This window comes from Phyllostomus discolor, chromosome 1 (assembly GCF_004126475.2).
Source record: "Phyllostomus discolor isolate MPI-MPIP mPhyDis1 chromosome 1, mPhyDis1.pri.v3, whole genome shotgun sequence".
In the NCBI taxonomy this organism is placed as follows: domain Eukaryota; kingdom Metazoa; phylum Chordata; class Mammalia; order Chiroptera; family Phyllostomidae; genus Phyllostomus; species Phyllostomus discolor.
The window spans coordinates 169,980,051-170,005,674 of NC_040903.2; the positions used below are offsets into that span (position 1 = coordinate 169,980,051).

The following is a 25,624-nucleotide window of genomic DNA, read 5'->3' on the forward strand; positions in this document are numbered from 1 at the left end:
AGGAAGGACACTGAGGAAGCTTGTGGTACCCCACTGGTTACTTCTCCTTAGCTCACTAGTACCTTGGTAGATGTTAAATGGTAATGTTCAATAGACATAGGGAATCTAGCTAGATATGGCAGACACTGGCAAGTTGGATAGAAATCTCAAACTTTCCTCTGCCCACTCCTCACTCCCTAAAATTACTCATCATCTCCTTCCTTCCTTCCTGGCTTCCTTCCTTCCTTCCTTCCTTCCTTCTTTCCTTCCTTCTCAAATAGCTCTCCTTCCATTCTCCTTTTCTGCTTACCAGGGACTCACAGAACTTAAAAAAAAAAAATAGAGGTGCTCTAGGACATTTCTTAGGGCAATGTGGAAAAGGCTAATAAAATGTCAGATGAAATAATGAGTCACCTTCATCCTGAAATGCCTCCTTCATGGAGAAAAGATGTAATCAATATCTAAGTAAGAGGGGAACTATCATGTATATATAAAAACACATCCCCTTTCTGCCTTCCCTCTTACCCTCTGCCTCTGCCTGAGCAGAGTCAATTATTTGTCTGAGAGGGCATTTTTATTTGGTCAATAAACTAAATAAATTTCTTACAAGTTAGGAACCTCTAAAGCTCTAATAATTTTCCTTGGCTGTTCCCTTTCCTACTCAAATACAGTTGGTTATCCCACAAAGAATCTACTGTGGTTCTAACTTTTGGTTAGAATTATTCTAGGATAACATACATTCTCATGAATGACCTCCTGTGTCTTGAAGACATCATTTTCTTCATAAGCCCCTTGACTCTCTTTTTGCAAGTCTGGCAGGGTAGTTTATCAGCTTTATGAAGTTCTTACCATTAGGGACTGAGCTAGGATCACCAAGCTATTTCCCATACTTCTTTTAGCTGAGCTTTGAATCAAAAAAGTAGTAGAAGCCCCAGCATGATGCCTCCTTCTAAATGAGCAATCCCTTAATTAAAAGAAGTAAATAGAGGTTACAATGTGTTCCTTAATTAAATAGATGTAAATACCCAATCACTTTGCTTTCCATACACATCAATTTTATACCATCTCACTTTCCTGTCTTCAAAGTGGAAGAGGAAAATCTGAGGCTCTGTTTTGGCCAAAATCTCCCAGGTGTGCCTGTCAGGCTGGGTGTTTAATCATGAACATTTACCTACTGGTTTATAGAATTCTGTGGTTCATGTCTACTCTCCCCTTGGCATCTGTGGGCTTATAGATTACTATGAGCCTGATATTACTGGGCCACCAAAGAGAAGCAAGGTCCTGCCTTTTCCCAACAAAGCATTTTCATTCCTGCCATGGGAAAATCATACCTGGAGTCATGAGATAGGATGTATGGTATGAAAAGGGTATCTAAAACTGGCCCCTCCATGTTGGGCAGCACTGGGTGACCCTCAGAGTTACAATGCCTCATGCCTGCTGCCTTTCTTTATACCTAGTCTCAATGTTAGGCAGGTTCCTTCTGGGGTTTGAGACTATAACCCATAGAATCTGTGATGGTTAATTTTATGTATCAACTTGGCCAGACTATGGCACCCAATTGCTCAGTCAAAAATTAGTCTCAATATTGCTGTGAGGGTATTTGATATTTGTCATTAACATTTACAATCAGTGGGCTTTAAATAAAGGACATTGTCTTCCAAAATGTGGGTGGGTCTCATTCAAACAAGTGAAGACTTCAAGAGCGAAAACTGAAGTTTCCAAAAGAAGGAATTCTGCCTCAAGATTGTAACAGCGAAGCCCCATCTGAGTTTCTAGCCTGCTGGCCCACACCATGCATTTCAAACTTGCCAGATGATCCAGTAACATGAGCTCATTTCTTAAAATAAACTCCTCTCTATGTATACACATTCTATTGGTTCTATTTCTCTAAGACAGAATCTGCCAGAATAAGAAGAGAACATTCTATTTCCAATTTAGAGAAAATAGCTCAATTTAACCACAGGTTGAAACAAGCCAACTGATAGTGCCCCTCAAATAGCTCAGGTGAAAATAAGGAGTGAGGTGGAGAGGAAGGAATTGAGTCCATACCACTTAAAGTGGTGACAATATTTAAATGGTTCTCGTCACCTTGCTAGTTCTGGCGAAGCCAGCAACTTGCTGTCTATGAATTGGATGGTGATCAGAGGACAACAGTGGGTTAACAACACTTTAACTGAGTCAAACTGTTAATTGGAATAGAATCCATCTCAATTTATTCCTAGAAACAGTTCTTCTTTTCTGAGGCATTAGGAATAAATTGAGGTGGATCCTGTTTCAATTAGAATTTATGATTAAGACCATCATTTCAGAAGGACAAGCTAAGCAAAACCACATGCATTTGAAAATCTATATGACTGAAGGGGTCTTCAATAAAAGAGTTACTTGCTGAGGAAAAAGTCATAACAATCTGACCTCCTGGTGATTTCTCCCCAGTCCCTGAATTTTCCAGCAAAGTGGCCAACATTTGAAGGTTAGGTTCAAGGAGTATTTTTCATTGAATTATAGAATTTCAGAGCTGGAAGGAGCCTTTTAAAAATAAGGGAACTATGCTCAGAGAGGAGAAGTGACTTGCTCAAGACTGAGGACAACTAGGAGAGACTTTCCCCTTCTTCCTTTGGAGGGATGGGTACACCCTCCCTTCAGCCTCAAGAGCAAAAGATGAATAAAGGGTCTAAACTACTCTCTTTGGGTGGTCTCTGCTTTGTTCTCTGAAAGCATTAGAGAAAAGCCAATGTGCACTTTTCACTCTTGATTAGAGAATCAATGGAGAAAAAGATTGTGTGCTGAACCTGGCTTTTAGGTCCAGTTCCCTCATCTGAAGGGAAAATCATATGCATTAAGACCTACACGTGCCAAGCAGTCTAACAATAATCTACCAGGTATCATCAGCACACCTCATATTTGTCTAGTATTAATATTTGCTTAGTACTGTGCTAAGCACTTTATAATAAGTCTTTACGACAACCCTATGAATAAACCCTCCTTTTATTCCCCTGTTTACACAACGGAGATCGAGGCAGAAAGAAGTTCAGTAACTTTCCCAAAGGCACACAGAGAGGGAGTAAGTGGGATAGCTAAGGCATGAACCTGGGCGGTGGGGGCCAGAATCAACTCACCACTGTGCTGTTCCAGGCCAGGTTCTTTCACATCCTGTCCCTCTTGCCAACTACACACCAGCCAATTCAGCTTCTTTCCCATTCAGTCACAGACCAACTTCTTTTCTGGCTCAGGCCTGGGCTCTGTCCCCAGCCCTGTCCTCCTTTTATCTGGACTTCTTAACTATCCCTCCTTCAGGGACTCCATCCTTGATCCCCACACCAGCAGACTCATATATCTTTGTATCTAATATATCTTTGGTCTAATATCTCTTTGTATCCCTCACACCAATATTGCACCTGGTATATATGATGCCAGAACCATGGATTTTGGGGGCTGAATACTGAATAACACATGACTGATTCACTGCTCTCTCATCCCATATATCTGGGTGATAAACATGCCCACATCTCTGCCATCACTGAAAGAACTTGTCTGTCTGCTCCAAGATGCCAACCTTTTGCAGAAAAAATCCCAGGACATGCTACAAAATTGCAGATTTTCTCTTAACATGAGCCAACTCATTTTTGGGTTGGTTGTCTCCCCCTAGGAGAAATAATAAATCACCACATTACTGGGAGAGATAGCCCCAGTTAGTTTTCTCATCATTGGTTGTGGTGGTGTTTTTAACCAAAAAGCTGCTGGGAAGCTGGAGTCGATCATGGACTTCTGTGAGCTGATTGTAGGCTAGACATTATTAAAAAGTATAAATGTACAAATAATTAGTTATATTAAAAGCCAAGGTAATAAATATATAAAATCATCACTTCCTATTTACTTTACTACATTTTATTCTATCCATATTCTTGAGGTTATTTACATCCATTGTGTCTGTGAAGTGGGTAGACATACTATATAACAGTGTACCACTGTTTCTCTCTGCTCAGCTTTGCATGTAGAGATGTCATGTTGGTAGCTTGGAGTTGACAGGGTGGGAACATTTACCAAGGAAATCAGTGAACACAACAATCCAGGCCTTATTATTATTTTTTTAGGGAGCTGGTTGTTAAGCATTTACCAGCCCACCACTGCCAGCACCCAAAGACAAACAAGATCAGCCCCTGATGCCCAGAAGTTTGCAATCCAGTGACAGACACACAGAGAGGGAGAAAGTTAAGTGTGCTCCAAGGCAGGATGGCATGCATGAAATAGAGCAATGGACAGCAGCCAGAAAGGGGTGGCTCAAATCTGATTAACTCACCTTCAGAAGTGGGGCATAAGATCCAATTCTGATAAGAAAAGGTTCATACAGGAGACTCAGAACATCTGTTTTGCCACCTAACTAATTTGGGGGATTCGTATTATTAATTAATTACTCAGAAAGATCTTTGTATAGGAGCCAGGTTTCAGTGTGTGATCAATTCATACGCTTGCCTTAAGGTGAGGTGCTCAGCTTCTCCTCCTGCCAGACAGAGATCAATGCCTACAGGTCAGACTCTTTAAATCTATCACAGTGCTTGGATTACCTCCAAAGAGGGGTGCTGAGAACCAGGCATTCCACGTGGTGAGTAATAATTTGGCCTGTTCACTACTGGAACTCAGTAATATATGTACTGATTTTTCTCCAAAAGATTTACCAATTTGAAGCAGTAGATTCCAAAACTAAGATAAGATATTAATATTATTAAAAATGTACTGGACTCATTTTTGTGATTATAAAGGCCAAGAAACTGTATAAAATTGTAAAAGATGGGTTGAGGGCTCTAAGCTAACCAAGCTTCTAGTGATGACAAGGTCACTGGCCTCTGAGCCTTGGGGTCAAAGAGAGGATGCTCTGTTCTTTTCCCCAGCACAATCTCAGTGGGGTTCTCACGGGTTGCTTTGTTAAACTTTAAACAGTTCTATTCCAATTTAACCTATATCTGTTTGTAGCATTTACTTAAGAAAAAAAGGTCAGCCATTTTCAGCTTTTAAATTACAGCTACACACCTAGGTGTACAGAGGGTGGGGCAAAAATAGGTTTATGGTTGTGAGTATGCAAAGCAGTTTATTTCTGTGTTATTATTTATTAATTATTGTAATATTTTCCATCACAACTGTAAACCTACTTTTGCCCCACCTTGTATATATGAATGAATCAGAGAGTGAAGGAAAAGATATTAAAGAGACAAGAGAAGAATGGGACTAAAGGAGGGAGGAAATGTAAGGAGGGAGGAGAGAGGGAGGGAAAGAAAGAAAGGGAGTGAGGGGGGAGAGGAAGAGAGAGCAATAGAAGGAGGGGCTAAAATAGTGGAAGAGACTTGCAAGATGAGAGGAATTCCTGAGAGGAAAGGAGAGAGAAGAAAAGAGGATGGAAGGAGACTTTGGGTAAAGGTGGAGGAAAAGGAGGAAGAAGGAGCAGTGAACTCAGGTTTGGCAGGAACACTGGTCTGGATTTGAATCTCGGCTCTTCCACCTGCAGCAATTGCTCTTCCAGTCCCAGCTTTGGTTTTCTATCTGTAAAATGGGGATAAGAAAGCCCACATTTCAGGGTTTTGAGGGAATTGGGCGAGCATAGATGTGTAAAGAGCATTTCCTGCATGTCCTCTTGGAAAATGTCATGCCAGGGTGTCTGGTGCAGGTGTGGTTTGTGATCTCTTTCAAGGAACGATTTCTTCACCCAAGCATCCACCCACCTTAAAAGACAGCGCTCCATGTGGGCACCAGGGCACTTCCACCAGAGAGTGAAGCAAGCGTTGCTGCGGTTCCACCCGCCAGTCGTCAGCGCACCGTGGAGGCGCAGGCGGCCACCAATGAACTTTCCACAAAGACAGTTTGCTTCACACGGATCTCAATCCATAACCTTTACGGGTCTCTGTAGAGTCATTAGGACCATTAGGCTGTGGACTCAGCACTGCTTTAGCTCTTAAGTTAATACAACCGAGACTTTTTTACTTTCCTATTGGGAAAGAACATGTGCAATTTTAGTGATTTCTTAGATCATTCCATAAGTAAATCAAATATTCTTTCAAGCCCAGTTATCAAAATTGTGTCCTTTGATACCACGTCTTCCATCAAACTACAGTAATCCAGATCAACACATTTTAAACCTCTGCTAGCTCCTCATATTATCCCTACTAGATAGAGTAATTAAATTTGTACTTTTTTTACAAGTCGTACTCAATAAATCTGAATAAATTAACAACGCATTACTAAGACTGCTACATTAAATTTGCATAGTGCATTTAATGAATATGCAACTGCAAGTGAAAAGGTCTGCTACTGCGAACCTTCTACATTAGCATAACTACTTCCAGCATGTTTCTTAAATAATGCACTCATTTGCACATCACTGACTTGGCTAATTCTAACTTCAGTCAGGGTAGCCTTGTAATTAAGACTCTTGCTTTAATTTTTAATGAAGTTTATGTTACATCAATCCTGACAGTAATGAGGGGACATGGAAACAAAAAGGCTGCTAATAATTAAATTCACAAACCAGTTTGAGGGATAATAATTCCTGAGGAGAAATTACATGACTAATTATTAATTAAATATTCATACTATTGCACAGCCATCTCACTTAACGGCTCTTCTTGTTGGTAATAATATTGAGATGTGGACGCCTTTTGCCAGCCATTCTGAATTTAAGGTCTCTGGTTAATTTGAGTGCACCATTAATCAATATGACACAAAAAATAAAATTGTTTTAATTGGCATCATTTTATTGTGTCTAAATATTACTACAGTTGGTTTAGTTTGTGGAGAATTAATCTAGTTTAGTCGGTCCCTGTTTTATGGAAACATAAATCTAGTTTATATCCATAAACATCTAATGGCAGGACAACTTGACCTTTTTTTTGTAGCATTACTGTTTACATATAATTACACCAACTCTTTAAAAGGTTATTTAATAGCTTTGCATTCATCACAGTAAAATGAAAAACACGCAATATTATTTAACTTCAGCCTGTTCTGAGTAGGTCTCTGAGACACCCCTTTAGCCCCGCTGAAAAGTAAGCAATATTAATGTGTGGGTTTTTAAGAAACGTATGAGAGCTTTCTTGAATGTGTACAAACAGATTTACATGTTTGGATCTGGATCTTTGAATGTTTAGTTCATTATTGAGATGGGGTCTGGTAAGGAAGAAAATATTTCCCATTATTGGAACTTCCCACTGCAGGAAAATATATGGGTGGAGGTTCGATGAGTCTCAAATTAGAAATGGCAAAAATTTCCTGACAAAATCCAGTAAACAAACATTACAAAACCAGAGAAATTACCATGATGAAGCCTAATTGGCTGCAATATTTATTGCAGACACACTTTTTTTTTCTCTCTCTCCATTTCTAAGTGGTATTTAGGTATCTGCCTTTATAAAGAGAAAGCCCCCATCTGTGGGCAACTTTAGCAAGGACAAGAAAAGATCTACATATTTAAATGGATAACATTATTCATTAAATTAGAACAGACTGTGACATTTGTTTAAAGCTCTGATAAATTCAGGACAAGATACTTCATGGAAACTATTATGCATATTATAAAATTAAACAGATACAGAAAAGGACTTTTTTTGTGTCCTGCAGGAGCAGTTGGAAATTCTGGAACCAGGGCAAACATTTCATTTCATTTTTCTAATAACTCAACCTAGTGGATTCATCAAAGTGATCCAAGTTTACGACCATAAACCATGCAAGTATGCATTCCCCTCAGCTACTCTCGTAACCTTACTACAAACTGACAGCTTCGCAGGGCACTATTACTGGGCTTGATGTGTATCAATCGTTCCCTTTTACCAAATCTTAAAAATCTTAAAATCTTTTTAACTTTTCTTTTTTATCTACTCTCTTAAACTAACACCTGAAGGCAATTTGAAAAGACCACTCACTGTGAGTTTATCAGCACAGGTCCACGTAAGGATGTCACAATAAGCCCTGGGCCCCTGGTTTTGTTTTTGATTCCTTCACTTGAGGAAATCCTTTTGTGTGAGAAACCCTACTTGAGTAGCAGGAAGTCCTGCCAAGTGGGCAAAGTGCAGACTACAGAAGTGACAGGCAGAACTCTGGGGTAGTGTTTGTTCTGGAGGAACCTGCAGAGTCCTGCCTCTTTCTATTTCATTGATAGGTGGGTGCATGCCATACCTGTCCCAGGTGTAGTAGGTGGAGGAAGCCATCCAGCACCATGGAGACCAGCTGACCAGAGGAACCTTACTCTCTCCTTTTAGGGAAGCAGTCTGAGTGCCAAAAAAGGTAGGACTTGGAAGCCAGATGTGCCTCAGTTCTATTCTCTCTTGGCCTTAGTGAATAGCCTTACTGGCTTCATCCCTCTGAAACCTAGTGTCCTTTGCTGGTTGGGGATGTCTGTGCCTCCTTGGCAGGTTGTTGTGAGAATCAGTCACACCTTCAAGTGTTTAGCAGTATGCAGGGCTCATGAGAGACCAGAGCAAAATGCCCGAGGATTGTTATCATTACCAGTTCTCCCTAGGAGGATTGTTAGAAATTTGAACATTGGAGAATCACTCCTTGGGGAGGAACACCCCTGCTTCAAGCCTTCTTAAACATGCAAATTGTATACACTGAAAAGTGATAGCAGATAAAGTCTCCATTAGTCACCAAAGCTTTTGTGTCAGTTAACATACCTGCTCCCCTTTCTCTGTAACTGGAGCCAATAAGACAATACCAGACAGGTGAGTTAGAGCAGACGAGTATGGAGCAGAGGGAGGAAGAAGGGGGAGAGAAAGAAAACATGGATGGAACTTGTGAGGAAAAACTGTAAGTCAGGGCAGTTTAATCACCAAGGTACAACATAAGGAACTTCAAGGAAAAAACTTACCCCGTGGATGTGGATTTCAAAGTTCTTGAGCGTAGTCCTGTGAAATGCTAAGTATTTTTTCTATGAGTTTACCTTTTAAAATGATCACTGTTAGGGTCATGATGGCATATATCCCAATTTTTCTAGAACAGCTTAATTTTAGCTACTCTGTCTCATACCTATCAAGACTTGGTTGTTGGGGGAAGAGGTAGTCTTGGTCATAAATTGTCCCCACCTAAATGTTCATTTTGTGATGAACTTCAGAAAGAAAGAACAGATTGTCCCAGTAAATGTTTTATTAGTATCATTGGATCTTTGTCTCAAATACCACCTACGAAAGAATAAAGGCTTTTCTTCCACCTGTCTTCACACTCCATGACAAATTGTCCAAGAAAGCACCATGCAGACCCTTGCCTGTAGCTAGGCCAGGTTGGAGTCGCTTGAGGAAAATTCTTAGTATCTAGCTCTCTCTGGCCCTTTTAGTGAAACCTCGGATTTTGAGTTGTGTGATTTGGATAGCCTGTCTGTCCTCTCCAAGCCTCACCACAAACTCGAAGGATGATTGATACTGAAGATCAAGTGACATGTGTATGAAAAGGCTCAGGTGCACAGTAATTGTACATAGGATTTCTTTTCTCTATCCCAGAATCAAGCCAAAAATCTCATTTTAGGGCCAAAAAACTTATTGCCAGACAAGGGATTACATATGGATTTAAAAGTCCTGAATCTGGCCCTGGGTGGTGTGGCTCTGTGGACTGAGCACCAGCCTGTGAACTGAAGGGTTGCTGTTCCATTCCCAGTCAGGGCACATGCCTGGGTTGCAGGCCAGGTCCCCAGGTGGGGGTGTGCAAGAAACAACTGATACTGTTTCTCTCAAACATTGCTGTTTCTCTCCTTCTCTATCTCCCTCCCTTCTCATCTCTCTAAAAATAAATAAATAAAATAAAATATTTGAAAGTTCTGAATGTGGTTCCATAACATGACATTTACCATGGTTTCTTCCCTCCACACCCTGACCAACCATCCCAGATTTTTGAAGACAGCTCTTATTTCAACTCTGGAGTCCAACAGTCTGTCTAAACTGTTATAAGGGTGAAATGAGTTAGTATTTGTAAAACAGCAGTGTCTGATACATAGCAAGGGTAAATAGAAATTTAAAGACCACGTTATAACGGTTAAGAGTCTAACCTCTGAAATCCTACCCTTTCCCATTTCGTACCCCTCCTTCACCTGCCCATCATATGCCATTATCACTAAATGGTACATGCAATTTCTTACTGCCATGCCTCTGCAAAATGATGTTTCCTTTGTCTTGAATGACTTTCTTTTTATACTGGACCACCTATGGAACTCTTATTCATCCTTTCAATCCCAACTAAACAACTATTTCTGCCAAGTCTTTCCTCATACCTCCCTCTGTCTCATCAGTTTCTTCTCTGTCTTCCCACCATAATATACTCACGTTTCTATTATCCTTTGCACACCATGCTACAGATCATCTATTTACACTTGCTGTGATTGACCTTCATATTCCCAGCTCATGGTACACTGCAGGGCAATATTGGCATGCCTCAGGTATTTACTGAATAAATTGAATTTGTGTGACAAATAACAATTCCATTATTTTATTTATAAACCTGAAAATCAGAGTTTCAATATACATTTCATAGTAATGCAGTATTTAATAAATAAAGCTTTTTTCAAGATCATAGCAATGAGATGAGAATAGAGAAGAGAAAGTGGAATGAAGGTGGAAAGAGGCGGGGAAGGTAGTGATGTGTGAATTATAAATGGCAATTTCCTATGTGTTATATGATCAACACAGAAAGAATTATTCCTTGGTATTATCAATGGTTATTCGGTAACAAATCCAAAATTTCTGCCTGAATTTTAATTAAAAGAGCCACTAAGTGCCCAAAGTCAGTTGGCACATATGTACAGTTTTTTCACAGTTAGAAAAATTGTCTGTGATGTTGAGAATCGCCTGAACCCAACCTCGTTTGCAGGCAGAAATATTGACATCCTTCCCCCTTAATCCAAGAACCAGAGGTTGCTTGGTATAAAAGCAAACAACTGGGAACATTTATAAGTCAAAAGACACAGCTACCTACAAAGGATGAGTAGACAGCTTAGGTCCAAAGTAACTTACCAACCACCACCGTCTCCTGAGCACCTGCAGTATGGCCAACATAGGAGGTATGGAACCAGCGACTGTCCCTCTTCATGAAGGGATGCGAGTGCAGAGAGAGGATGTGTGAAGTAAGTAAATAGTACTGCTGGAAGCTTAGAAGGAAGAGGGAAAATCAATGTGGGCTAGCATGCTCCTTTTCATCCTTTTTTCTCTAAACACTGACTGGCTTTATTGGCTATGTTCTGGGCCTTCTCCTTTGCTTGGGGTAGTTGTTTACAGCAGTTAAGAGCTCAGACTCCAGTCACCTTCATTGGTTCAAATCCCAGCTTTTCCACTGATGGCCATGGATGATCACTTTGTCTCTGTGACTCATGTCTAAGAGTAATATGTTTAGTATGACATCATTTTAAATGAGAATATCACTCATATTCTTTTGAATATGAGAACAGACAAAGGGTGGTAGAACACAAATCATATGTTAACACTAATTATCTGGGTGAGGCTGGAAATTAAGAAGATTGTTCATACTTTCTTTATTCACCTTAATATTGTAAAAAATCTAATAAAATAAAAAGAACAAGAAATTGATGAGTTGGTGCCTCTTCCCTTCCTTAGATTTTTGAGAGGTTGAAGCAAAAATAAGAGTAGTAGTCTAGTAAAATGAAGCTAGAGGGTAATTAGTATCAAGAATTTTCTACAATAAGAGTGTATCAATTCAATAATGAGAAAAAATAAAATTGAAAAAGGAGAAAAATTTTCTCTACCACCAAATGGTGCTATTCTCTAGGCTGGTGCTTATTTTTAAATCCTTATAAATTATAATAGTTACACTCTTTCATTAAAGGAAATCAGGAAAATCCACAGCCATGTAAAAGAAGGAAATTCACCCACATCGACATCACCCAAAGGCAATCACTGTTGGTATTGGAATGTGTTTCCTTCCTGACTTTTTTTTTTAGTATCCATGGTTTTGATGATAATACTGTGAAGGTATATTTTGACTGTTGACTCCTGTTTCTTGGCCTGCTGTCCTCTCCGGATACCCCCAGTCCTTCTGGGGAATGGTAAGATAATTGACAGCAATCCATGCAATAGGCTGTGACAATTGTTACAACCCCAACAGCCTTTTTTTTCTCTGAGAGAGAAGGGAAGGGAGGGAGAGAGAGAAGGAAAGAAACATTGAGTGGTTGCCCTTTGTACACTCCCTGATTGGGGAGCAAAGCTGCAACCTATGTATGTGTCCTGACTGGGTATTGAACCTGTGACCTTTTGGTTTATGGGAAGATGTCCAACCAGCTGAGCCATACACCCACCAGTGCAACCTCACCAGCTTTTACAGAAGGGGCTTAGAAGGTGCTTTCCAGGTGATAATTCCACTGGTATGCCCAGGTGAGATGGTATGGAGGGGAAAGTATTTGATTTTTTGCAATGAAACCAGGGAAGAAACAAAAGATCTGCCATCTGCTGGCACAAGTGCACACTCTCTTTTTCAGTTATAAATTGTCTGTCATGATACTGAAGACTGTTCTCACATTCCTCCTGGGACCTTCTCCCAAGGTGTCATTACCTCTTATTACTATTCACCAAATTTACATGTAGAATTTCTCATTGTAATGGTGATGTCTCATTGTCAAAGCCACCGGGCATAAGGAGTGCTCAGTGCAGCCTACATGGACTCCATAACCCCACCTAGGTAACCTCCCACTCTGTCCCTGGCCTCCTTATTCCTGCAGTCAAAAAAGTACAGATTATTCCAACTTTCTTTACTTCTCCTTGATTTAATTAATTGTATATCTACTAATCTTTTCATTCTACAATACAATAGGTTCCTACTCTGCTTCCTCCCTCTGGCCAGTAATGTCTACCCAATGCTGTCCTCCTTCCTCTCCTCACAATAACAGAAGCATTTATTTATTTTATTTCATACTCTTGGCACCACCATTCATACTGGCCAGATGATGAGGGATAGACTATGTCATAACTTACTTAAACATCCTCTCCTTGGTTGAACACATGGGTTTTCCCCATTCTTCATTACTGAAAATGGTACTGTAATAAACACCTTGGAGCATGAAACCTTTTAAAACTTATAATATTTTTCCCTTAGAATACAGTCCATGTAGTGATTTTGACATTTTATCTTCTTGGGGAAAAAAATTATCCTCCATTAAAAATCAAGCACTCCTCACACATATTCATGAACATGTTAGACTCTTTTGTGAAGGGTAACAGAAATGACTTCCTTTCAGTTAAAAGATATTTTCTTCATTTTTCCCTTCTTTCTCTTTCTTACTTTACTTGCTCCTCAGAATCTACTTAGAAATCAAAACAAAAACCACCAAAGCATAAACCTTGGGTAGGGCATTGTCAGTGCTGCTGCTTGGAGCAATAACATTAGGGGCAAATTACATTTTACCAAATCCCTCCCTTGTCTCCAAGACCCCATCTAGTGCTAATGGTCTTGAATCCTTAAACCTGTATGTACTTACTCTGTTATGACACAGCCCTCCTTGAAGTGCACCCCTCTCTGCTATCATAATTAGCAACAGAATGTTCAATGTGTTATAACTAAATAATTAAATAGCAAAATCTACTTTCAGGAGAAACATTTGGGCAAATGCTTTGTCACACACAGGTTCCTATACTTCTTTTACCTGGTAAGATAAAGTTTCAAAGAGTTTTCTATGAAGTTAACAATGCTTACTTTCACAAGGATGGCAACAATTTTTTTCCATTATTATTATTATTTTGCAAGCATAATTCTATATCCTACAAAGTTTAGGATTCAATTCTCAGAAGGAATGGTCCTGCTTTTGGTAGTGTTAGTATTTTAGGGCCAGAGAAAACACACTCCTTGCTCATTTTGTAAGTGATGACAACAATAATAGTTTATAATTGCCTAGTATTTTATCATTTGAAAAGCTCTTCTATATGTTATACTATTTATTCTTCCATACAAGTCCCTGAGTTAGTTAGTATACATGTGCCTATCCTTATGGAGGAGGAAACTGAGACTCCAGATCTACTTACCTGCCTAAGACATGACAGCCAGACCTCCTAGACTTGGATCCAATGAGTGTAGATTCAGCGTTCTCTTTTCTTTTATTTTCCTTTCTTTTTAAAAAAATATTTATTTTTTAGAGATAGGGGAAGGGAGGAAGAAAGACAGGAGGAGAAACATTGATGCAAGGGAGAAACCTCTATCAGTTGCCTCTTGTAAGCGCCCCGACTAACAAGGACCGAACCCACAACCTAGGTAAGTGCCCTGACTGGGAATCAAACCAGAGACCCTTTATTTTGCAGGATAACACCCAACCAACTGAGCCATACTGGTCAGTAGTTCAGTGTTCTTTTTTTGTGACATAGACCTACCTAGAAAGCAACCAAATATACTAAGTGAACTGGATAAACTGATATTTATAAACCTCACAAGTCTCAGAAAATGATATTCTAATCCAGAGAAACTTATGGTTCTGGCCAAGATTCACCAGAAAACACTCTTGCTTCACTCTGTTAAAAGCCAAACTATATAATAAGAAAGACAAGCATAATTCATCTAATTTAACTTAAAATTATTTATTGAGAATTCACCATGCTACTATGTGTTAAACACATTAAGTGAATTATTATCTCAACGAACCTTTATAAAACAGGTCTTTGATAAAGAAACCAATAGTATTCCTATTTTACAGATAAGCAAACAGATTTGAAGAGGTTAGTAATTTGCCTGAATCACAGAACAAGAGGTTGTAGAAGCAAGGCTTAAACCTGGGTCTGTTCAATTTGATAGCTGGAGTTTATATGCATGGCTCCACATTGCCTCCCAATCTCTCATGACTCAAAATCAGATCTCAGTATCAAATGGCAAAATAGAATATTCTCTGATTAGGGTTGTAGATGGGTTGGGAAATGATAGTATACAACACACTGCTCTTATTATACAGCTGACTCCTTGCTGACTATTACCACCAGGTTCCTTCAACACCTATGGAGACAAGACAGGTGACTGGACTCTCCAGGGCAAGTCAATTTGCTACTTTGACCAACTATGACAATTAAAAATGTCTCACTGTTCTCAACTTACAGTCAAGAAGGAGGCGTGCGTAAACATAGCTCACCTCTTGGCACAACCATAGCAAAAATTACAACTAAAATACAAAACAACTATCTCCCAGAATCATCAGAAAATCGAGCTGTCTGGAATCTGACAACCAAGGAATTAAAGAAGTCACATTCATCAGATGGGTAGGAGTGGAGGAGATATGGAGACACAGAATGGACAGTCCCACACCTACATGTGGTGGATAAAAATCAGACAGATACCTCAGGAGTGAGGGATCCCAGCCTCACACCAGACCACCCAGCCCAGAGTTCCAGTGCCAGAAAGAGTCCTCATAACTTCTATTTGTAAATACCACTGGGGTTTGGGGTAGTGGAAGAAACTGCCAGATTCTCAGGTATCTCCTCTTAAAGGGCCCAAAACAGACTTAAGACTTATTCAGACTCACTCCCTCAGGGCTCTAGTACCAGGACAGCAGCTAGAGGAGCACCATTTGCACATAGGGAGAAACTAAAGTGTCTGGCATCAGAGTGAGTGCCAGAGGACAGCTTCCTCCTGGACAAAACCCTGGAGGCCAGGCAGTGGCCATTGTCCCTTGTCTGAGCTCTCACACAGAGCCACAGGGCAGCAACACCATATTGGAGTTTCCATCAACCTGGTTCACACAGGTTGCCTCACCCTGGTGATTACCTAAGGCTCTGCCCACCCCGCTTATGGGTGCACTTTTCTACAATAGGCCACACTACTAAGTTAGGAAGTCAAAGCAGCTCTAAGTAAAACATAGAAACAAACACAGGAAGGCTGCCAAAACGAGGAGACAAAGAAACATGGCCCAAATGAAGGAATAGAATGAAACTCCAGAAAAAGAAGTAAACAAAATGGAGATAAGCAATCTATCAGATGCAGAGTTCAAAACACAGGTTATTAGGATGCTCAAGGAATTCACTGAATATTTCAACAGCATAAAAAAGACCCAGGTGGAAATGAAGGGCACACTAAGTGAAATAGAAAAAAATGTACAGGGAATCAACAATGCAGTGGATGAAGCTGAGAATCAAATCAATGATTTGGAACACAAGTAAGAGGAAAACATTCATTCAGAACAGCAAAAAGAAAAAAGAATTCAATAAATGAGGAAGAGCTAAGGAGCCTCTGGGACAACTTCAAATGTACCAACATTCAACTCAGGAGTGCTGGAGGAGAAGATAAAAAGCAAGAAGTTGAAAACTTGCTTGAAAAAATAATGAAAGGAAACTTACCTAATTTGATGAAGGAAATAGACATGCAAGTCCAGGAAGCATAGAGTCCCAAACAAGATGGATGCAAAGAGGACCACACCAAAAAACAGAATTAAAATGCCAAAGGTTAAAGATAGAGAATCTTCAAAGCATCAAGAGAAAAGCAGATAGTTACCTACAGAGGAGTTCCCTTTGTAGGTAAGACTGTCAGCTGATTTCTTGAAAGAAACTTCTGAGGCTAGAAAGGACTGTCAAGAAGTATCCAAAGTGATGAAAAGCAAAAACCTACAACCTAGACTACTCTATCCAGCAAAGCTATCATTCAGAATTGAATAGCACATAAAGAACCTCCCAGAGAAGGTAAATCTAAAGGAGTTCATCATCACCAAACCATTGTTATATGAAACACTAAAGGGACTTTTTTAAGAAAAAGAAAAGATCAAAACTATGAACATTAAAATGGCAGTAAATTCACAGCTACCAAAAGTTGAATCTAATAAACAAACTGAACAAACAAGCAGAACAGAAACAGAATCATAGATATGGAGCTCATTTGGATGGTTACCAGTTGGGAAGGGGAAAGGGGAGAATGGAGTAAAAGGTGCTGGGATTAAGTACAAATTGGTAGGTTCAGAATAGACAGGGGAATGTTAAGAACAACATAGGAAATGGAATAGCCAAAGAACTTATATGCATGACCCGTGGACATGAACTAAGGGGGGGATTGTCAGAGGGAATGGGGTATACCGGGTGGAGAGGTGCAAAGGGGGAAAATTGGGACTACTGTAATAGCATAATCAATGATATATATACATATTATCATTAATATCTATAAATATAATGCCTTCCTTATACTGGGCTGCACCTCAGCTGCTGTTGGCTTTTACTTCCTGATCCTGGTTTTACCTTTAAGGTTCCGTAAAAAAAGCCTAACATTTCATGTAATATGCCATTTAGAGATAAGTATAGTGTGTTCTCTGAGTCTGCTTTTCTTCAAAATAAAGAAATACAGTTTCTTTAGCTATCTCTCCAATGACATGATTTTAACATCACTGTCCTGGTGAACATACTTGTTTTATTTATTTATTTTGTTTTCTCAGCACAAGCCTTTTTTTTTTTTAATTATCTTATTGTTGTTCAAGTACAGTTGTCTGCATTTACCTCCCTACCACACAAGCTTTATTATTATTCTTGAGATAAAATCCACAAAACATAAAATTTACCACTTCAACCATTTGGAAGTGTATAATTCCGTGGTTTTGGTCCATTCACATTGTTGAGCTACCACAGGCACTGTCTAAACCAGAATACTTTCATCGTGCCAGAAAGAAGACCTGCCCCTGTTAGCAGTCACCCCCAGTTTCTCTCCTTCTGTTCTCTGGCAGCTACTGATCTATTTTCTGTGACCCTGGATTTGCCTAGTCTGGATATTTTATATCACTGGAGTTACAGTATATGTAGCCTTTTGTGTTTGGCTTCTTTTGCATAGCATAATGTTTTCTGGGTTTATCCACATCGTGGCATGCATCAGTATTTCATGCCTTTTGGAGGGTGGGGCAAAAGGAGGTTTACTGTTGTGAGCACTCAAAACACAGGTTTATTCATGTATTCTTATTTATTAATTATAATATTATTTTCCATATGAACAACTGTAGATCTACTTTTGGCACACCTTGTATAGATGAAAAATGTTCTGTTGTGCAGATATGCCACATTTTGTTTATCCAAACCTCAGTTAATGGACATTTAAGTTGCGTCCACTATTCTGCTATTATGAATAATGCAGCTATGAACATTTGTATACACGTATTTGTGTGAACATATGTTTCCCATTCTCTTGGATATATACTTTCTTTTAAACTGAACATAATTCTTAGACATGATCAGCCTAGAGAAGAACAGGATTACTTCTTCCTTTCCTCTAGATCTTCCCAAGCTACCCCCCAGCTTTCTTGCCCCCCATACTGTTAGGTTATATGGACTTTATAATCTACAAAAAACCCTGATATCCATGTCACACAAGGTGCTAATGAGTTACGTGTCCCAATACTGTGCTTATACAAATGTCTTTTGCAGATCATATGCAAACATAACCCCTTACTTTTCCCTATATCACTTTATCTTGTGTTGAAGTACACTTGACCCCTAAATTCTAAGCTGTTAAAGATTCTAAGATAGTTTTGTTCAGGTCATTGTAGAGAAATCTATTTCAACCTTTGTAATAGCCACATCAAGTTCTCTAGAATTAATGAGTCACAACTTATCAAGTACTGCCTTATGGACAAAGACGTGCCTGCTATTTCTGATTTGTTTGGGCATTGTAAGCAGTGCTACAAAAAATGTACGTGTGCACATATCCTCACCTATTAGTGTTTTATTTTGGAAAAAAAATAGCCTTAAAAGAAGCAGTGCTGGGTCAGAGGGTCTGCCATTGTCATCCTAATAGATATGACCTAATTATTTTACCAAAAAGTTGTAACAGTTCACAGTTATGCTGGCAATGTATGGGGTAGTGGGAAGAGCTAGAAGTAGATTTTTTAAAAATAGGAGAGTAAAATAAAGTTAGGAGTAAAACAAGTCTTTGAATTTTTATGTGGCACATATATTGCTTTGATAAGCAGGAAAGGGCATTTTCAAAAGTGAAAAATTCTCTCTTAAAGCTTTTTGTCAATAAGCCTGCCTAAATAATTTTCTTTTCCTCTGCCCCCCTGAAATATTTACTATTTGCAACACTATTTGTTCCACTCCTGAGGCAATTAATCACAGAGGACAAGACCGCCAACCCTCTATTGTTATTACGAGCTGTCACCCAGCACTTTCACTTCCAGCCACATCTTAAAGACTGAAGAACTCTGGCTTGGAGTCAAACTCACCAGGGCTCCAATTCCAGTCATCCACCCACTCAGCAAGTGTGCGGCTTTGAGGCATTACTTAGAAGCTCTAAGTTTCAGTTTCTTCATCTGTAAAATGGGTATAATGTTGCTTTACTTGCAAGTTTTCGGAATTACTAACATAATATATTATGTAACAATACACATTCTGTAAAGCTCCTGGAAGAGTGCTTGGCACATACTACTACTGGTTAGCTAATAATTTATATTATGTATACTATCACCACAGATAGTCATAGCTAGCATTGATTGAATGCTTACATGCCAGGTATTCTGGAAAGCACTTTGCATGTATTATATTTTTTAAAAAATAATTTTATTTATTTATTTCTAGACAGAGGGGAAGGGAGGGAGAGAGAAAGGGAAACATCAATGTGTGGTTGTCTCTCATACACCACCACCGGGGATCTGACTGCAACCCAGGCATGTGCCCCACCTGGGGATTGAACCTGTGACCCTTTGATTCACAGGCTGCATTCAATCCACTGAGCCACACATGCCAGGGCTACATGTATTATCTTGAAACTGTAAGTCATACATTGTCCATTCAAATAATAATTTTGGATTAAGATAGGTACTACTATGGCCTTTATTTTATATGAGAAAATGAGAATTGGAGAGGTAAAGTAACTTGTCTAAGGTCACATAGCTAGAAGTGTCAGAATAGGAACTGGAACCTAGGTTTAACTATAAAGCCTTCACTCAATGAATGGCAATTATCATAGGCACTACTAATCTTGTTGATTGCCTTAATTTATACAGCTTCAGCCTGGAGACTTAATGGAACCTCAGGGGGCTATTGGAAGAATGGGTGAGTGAAGGGGCTAACCCTATTTTAGGCTGTAACCAGCACCCATATCCCAGGGGGCTAGAGCAGCCTAGGTAGGCATTACACCAGTCAAGCCATAGGGTGGAGAGGGCAGGTGTCAGAGCCTGCAGCTGATGATCATGTCTGAAGTGCCAGGAGCTGGCAGTGTGGTTGTGCCGGGAGAGGTCTGGCTGACCAGAAGGGGACCTGAGCCACTAGTGGGGATGGGGAGGGCCTCAGCAAGGAGGCTCATTCTCAGGTAAGAGGGTTTGGGAAGGCTTCAGCTGTACTCATGATGGGAATTCAGGCCCTCTGGGCTTGGGGTTCAAATCAAGAACAGGGTGAAACTCAGAGGGAAAGACATGGTCACAGTGGGCCCGAGGGTGCAAAGTTGGTGAGGACCACCATGGAGCCCTGAGGACTCACCCCACAGATTCACAGCCTGAGGACCCCCAACATCCTGCAAAGGGACTTGGTGTAGCTTAGCCACTAGCCCTCAGGTCTCCGTGCCTGTTGTGAAGGTAAATCTGGGGTGGAAGGAACCTGTGTTCATTTGGTGGATTCAAAGTCGACATCAACCTTAGCCATGATTAGCTCCAGGGAATATACTGACATCTCAGACTTCAGTTTTCTTACCCCATGTCTTCTGTTCTGGCAGAAATTTTCGCCTTTATTCTAAAACCTTGTTCTAGCTCTTGATTCAAAAGAATAAAGTTAAAACCAAGCAACATGTCATGTATTCCAGATGAACAGCAAGAACGAATCTCTCAGGCCAAATTTCTCAACAGCCCTTCTGCCTGTGATCTCTGCACCAATTCCAGTACTTTCCTGACCTCACTCCCTCACTCGCTGTCCTCTTAGGGTTCAGAGGACTGCAGCATGTGAACTGCAGTGCGTGTCTCTCTGTAAAGCATTCACTTACAGAGCTCTTCCAACCATTATCCAAAAATGTGTCTGTGCGTTTGGCTGGAGAATATTTTTCAGACTGAAATTTACACTCAACACTTTGAAAGTATCACAGGAAGCCTGTTGAAACTTCTAGTGTAGAAGCTCAGAATTTCTCATAAGCACTAGACTGCACTCAAGTAACAGTGCTCCTTTGAGTCCTCCACTGAAGGATTCAGGGAGAATAATTAGAACAATAGAGAAAATAACTTCCAAAATTAAACCAATTTTGGCTCTCTTCAAAGGTTTTTTATTAAATGCAGGGGAAACAGCAACGGGCTAGGTGCCAGAAGACATGAGTTGAAATCCTGTCCTAGATACTTGCTAGCTGTGTAGCTTGGGGTAGATTGGCAGATATTTCTGTGCCTGTTTTTTTATTTGACAAATGGTATATCAAAAACCTGGCATCGTTGGGAGGATCAAATGCGATGATGTCTAAAAGCCACAAAGCTCCTGTCTGCCTCACAACCAAGAGCGAACGCTCTTCCCTTTGACAGTAGTTGTGTTTTGATTAGATTTCTAGATGCGACATTTGTCACCACTTTTGACTGGGCCACTTGGTAGAGGAAGATTCCAAACTGGGACCCTCGTGTGGCTCTACCAATTACTGGGTTGTCCCTGGATAGCCACCTTTCTCTCTGCATCTCAGTTTTCTCATCTGAGAGCCCTCGTCTTTCTCAGTCTGAATCAGGGTTTAACTTCCACATCAGTAGCACCTGTCTGTGAACTGTCTGAATCAATGATGAGACAGCAGTATGTCTTTCTCTGTATTAGCAGATTAGATACCTAGCTGGTGGGTCTGACTCAGATATTTTCCTTCCTGCTTTGCTGTATGCTTTCCAAGGTGTGATCTCACTGAATTCTCATAAGAACCCTGTGAGTTTGGTTAGGCAGATATGACTGACTGGCTTCATTGTGTAGATAATGAAAATGAAGCCCTGGGAGCATACAGAGATTTATACAGATCTCCCAGGTAGTTAGACAAGTTCTCTGAACTCTGGAAGGTTGTGACTATGCCAGGAATCAGTGGGCCCAGAGAACTGCTTCTCACCACTCCTCAGCACCCACCTTTGTCAGAGCCACTGTCACCTGTTGCCTGGGGTGTTGCAATAGTTTCAGAACTAGTCTCACTGCTACTCACACCTTTGCCCCACAAATGGTGGCTTCTCAATCAGAAGCCACAGTGATGCCTGAAAAATTTAAGTCAGATCATGTTTCTTTTTTGTTCAGGCTCCCTCCAAGGGCTCTGACCCACACTCAGGGTCAATCCTTACACTGGCCCCTGGCCCCATGTCTGATCTCCCTACCTCCTATGCACACTGCCCGATATACTCTGCTCCAAACCCAGTAGGTAGTCTTTTTATTGGTCCTTGCACATATTAGGCACCCTCAGGAGCTTTGCACTGCAGTTCCTTTGGCCTGACATGGCTTCCTACAAATATCTATCTGCCCTGTCATTTCCCTGCTTCCTTCAAACTTCTGCTCAAATCATCACCAAATTAGACAAGTCTTTTCCTGACCACCTGCATGAAATCCTGATAACTTTTACCTTCTGGCTTTCTCCCACCCCACAGCACTTAATAACCTGCCAACATACGTCATTCACTTTTTAAATGCTTATTGCTCACTATCTATTTCCTCTTCTAGAACATATGCTTCCTGAGGGTAGGGCTGTTTGGTGATATATTGCAAGTGCTTAGAACTGTGGGGCACACAGTCAGTGTAGGGTAAATATTTGTTAAATGAATGGATGAACCAAAACAGGGCACAGAAATATGGCCTGAAAAATATCCAAGAATGAATCATAAAAATTATCCACTTGTCAAGCTAAATAAATGAACCAGCTAAGAGAAAACAGGGGGGGGGTTAGCAGAGCTGCAGGGTGGGGTTTATTCACTCCTGAAAGGTGGTGTAGGCTTTATCTGAGGGGGAATCCTTTCCTAACCAAAAATCACAGGGTTCTTGGGAGGATTCAATAAGATCACACCATGGAAAGCATAGAACAGAAAGGAAAACACCTATGAGTCGGATCCACCAGCAAGGTATCTTATTCTGCTGATACAGAGAAAGAAATACTACTGTCTCGTCATTGGTTTAGACAGTTCACCCTGCATAGGGTTCAGCAATTGTGAACTGAACCTGCAATAGCTTCCTGAACCCTGTCAAATCAAGACAAGGTTGCATTCAAAATGGAGAAGGTATAGAGCAGCTAGGGGTATCCTCCTACACGTGTATTTCTGTACTTTTGCACATACTTTTCCTTGGCTTTCAATGCCCTCTCCCTCTGCGTCCTCAGCTCCCCCACCTGGTGAACTCCTTCCTGTTCAGCCTCCAAGGCCAGCTCTAACCAGGCTTTTTCTGACCCCTCAGGCAGAATTAGCTGGTCCCCTATCTGTACTTACCACCTTGTGTTATAGTTGTTAGTCCATAATATTCTTCATTGTCCTTCAATAAAGTGTGACTTCCAGGGCACCACTTTCAGTGCCCTGCCCAGGACAGTACTGGGCAAAACAGGATGGTTGGTCCCTCTAAGTAAGTGTGGGCTCCCTAAGGGATCCTGCATCACTTTTGTCTTTCCAGCAACTAAGTGACATGGGGAGCAACAAAGATTTAGTTCAATGGAAAATGCACAGGTGTACACTTAAGTTTGTAGGGCCTGGGCTGTGTTCTCTTTGAGCTTCTTGGAGATGAGGTCTCTATAGCCCAGAACAAAATGAGAACTGTCAGCAATGAGCAAATCCTATGAGAAACAGAAAGTTTCTGTTTCATGCTTGTCCAGCAGACTGGTAGACCCTGAAGGACACAGCCTTAATATATGCAAACCAAATACAACGGCAAGTCTCAGCCTTTAATGTCTTGCTGCTCAAAGTGTGGCCCATGGACCAGATGTAGCTGCAGTACCTGAGCACTTGCTAAAAATGCAGAATTTCAGGCCCTATCCTAAACCTACTGAATCAGAATCTGCATCTTGAGAAGATCCCCAGCTGATTCACAGACACAGGAAGCATTGAAAAGCTTTAGGGCACATCAGAAACACCTGAGGATCAATGCCAGCCTCACCCCCTGTGAATATAGATGTGGCAGGTAATTTTGATACATAGGCAAGGTCCAGGACTGCTGAAAGCATCTTCATAATGCTTGGACCACATGTATTGCTTTTCAGGGACAAGCCCCTAAAATCATTTCTTTTTCCAATAAATTTTTCAGGGGATTCTTATGTATATCAAAGTCTATAAACTTCTGTCCCAGAAAAAAGAATGATATAGAAGGAATGACAGAAGTGCTCCTACTTTTTTTTTTAAATCTGTCTAGAATTTCTTCACTAAAGCCCAAACAGACATTTGTAACTTTACGGTCTTGGAGAGCCAATCTCTCCTATTCTCAATCCATGCAGCTTAGATCTGACTGGCCCTTCTAGAAGTAAGCACGTGACCTGGGCCTGACCAATAGAAAGTCTCTTCCCCTGCTCACCGTGATTGCTTCAAGGTTGGGCACAGGACTCAAAGTTTGTCAGTGAGATCAGCTCTATTTCTAGAATTACTGGGAAATGTGCAAATGTGCACTCTGGAGCCCTGAGGCAGGTGGAGTGGGAGGCAGAGCACCCTGCCCATCACAGAGCAATGGGAACCCCCCGACTTGTGTTGGTTCTGTGCTTTAAAGCTGACTGTGCTTCATCCCAACGTTAGGTCTTACAGTCATGGGCCACATAACAACAGTTGGGTCAAGGAGGGACCGAATATATGATGGTGGCCCCCTAAGATTATAATGGAGCTGAAAACTTCCTGTCGCCTCTTCCTGTTTTGTGCCAGCTCAGTCCATCAACACAATGGGCTAGACATGCCTGGAGCTGTACCTGGGCCAGTGGGCTGCCAGCAGACATCTGCCTTTCTAGCATTAAGATCGAAAGACACTCTTCAGTGAGAAGGATTAGGAAACTTTGAAAGAAAAAAAGAGCTTGTGACTTACAGACCCTGGAGCTGACAGGCAGTAGAGTGAGAGCTAACATGCCTGGGCCTGGGTTCTGCTTTTATTAAGTTCAGGGGTGGGGCTTAGAGCTTCACAGGCTCACTCTCTATAGGTGAATTGAAAACACAAGTGCAGGAATTTAAAGCACTGGAAGAGAAAAGAACAAGTAACCCAAATGGTCATTTATGGAAATCAGGGTTTCCAAAACAAAGCAGCCTCAGGGCGGAGAGGCAGCCTGACTCTTCATCCAACCCTGCTGGCTGGCAAGGTGTTCATTCCAGCTAGCCTTCCTAGAAGTGGATGGCTTCCCAGTCAAAGCTTAAGGTGGGCATCTGCATTTATCACCTGCATTACAAAAAGACAAACCAACTGTCAGGTCTTACACTACAGTTACTCACTGTTTGTGGTCATGCTGCTCTAAACAAACCCGAGGTGCTGCCAGACCTACAAAAGAATAGCACACACACTTAGGGTAATAGGCTACACCCTCTTGTGTGCGTGAGTGCATTTTATGATGTTCCCACAAAGACAAAATTACCCAATGACACACTTCTCAGTATGTGTCCCCATTGTTAAGTGGCACATGACTGCAAATGAAAAATGGATTCCGTGGCCAGTAGTTTGTGAAACGTTGCATGAAACAAATTTCCAAAGAGTTCACTTCTCAGATTCTTTAATATGCCAAAGCACACTGTGTTTCTGAGGTGTGGTATTTTATAAACACAGATTAAAAAAATAAAAACATATAGAGTGTATGGTACAGTGTCCCTTACAAAAAG

General features: G+C 40.7%; 1 long non-coding RNA gene across 1 annotated transcript; it reads left to right on the forward strand.

Moving 5' to 3' along the window:
- The first annotated feature begins 5,059 nt into the window (after positions 1-5,059).
- LOC118501451 lies at positions 5,060-16,671 on the forward strand. Its single transcript, XR_004904088.1, has 3 exons — positions 5,060-5,072; positions 11,067-11,069; positions 16,407-16,671. It is a non-coding gene; the product is annotated as an uncharacterized LOC118501451 (long non-coding RNA).
- Positions 16,672-25,624: the final 8,953 nt, after the last annotated feature.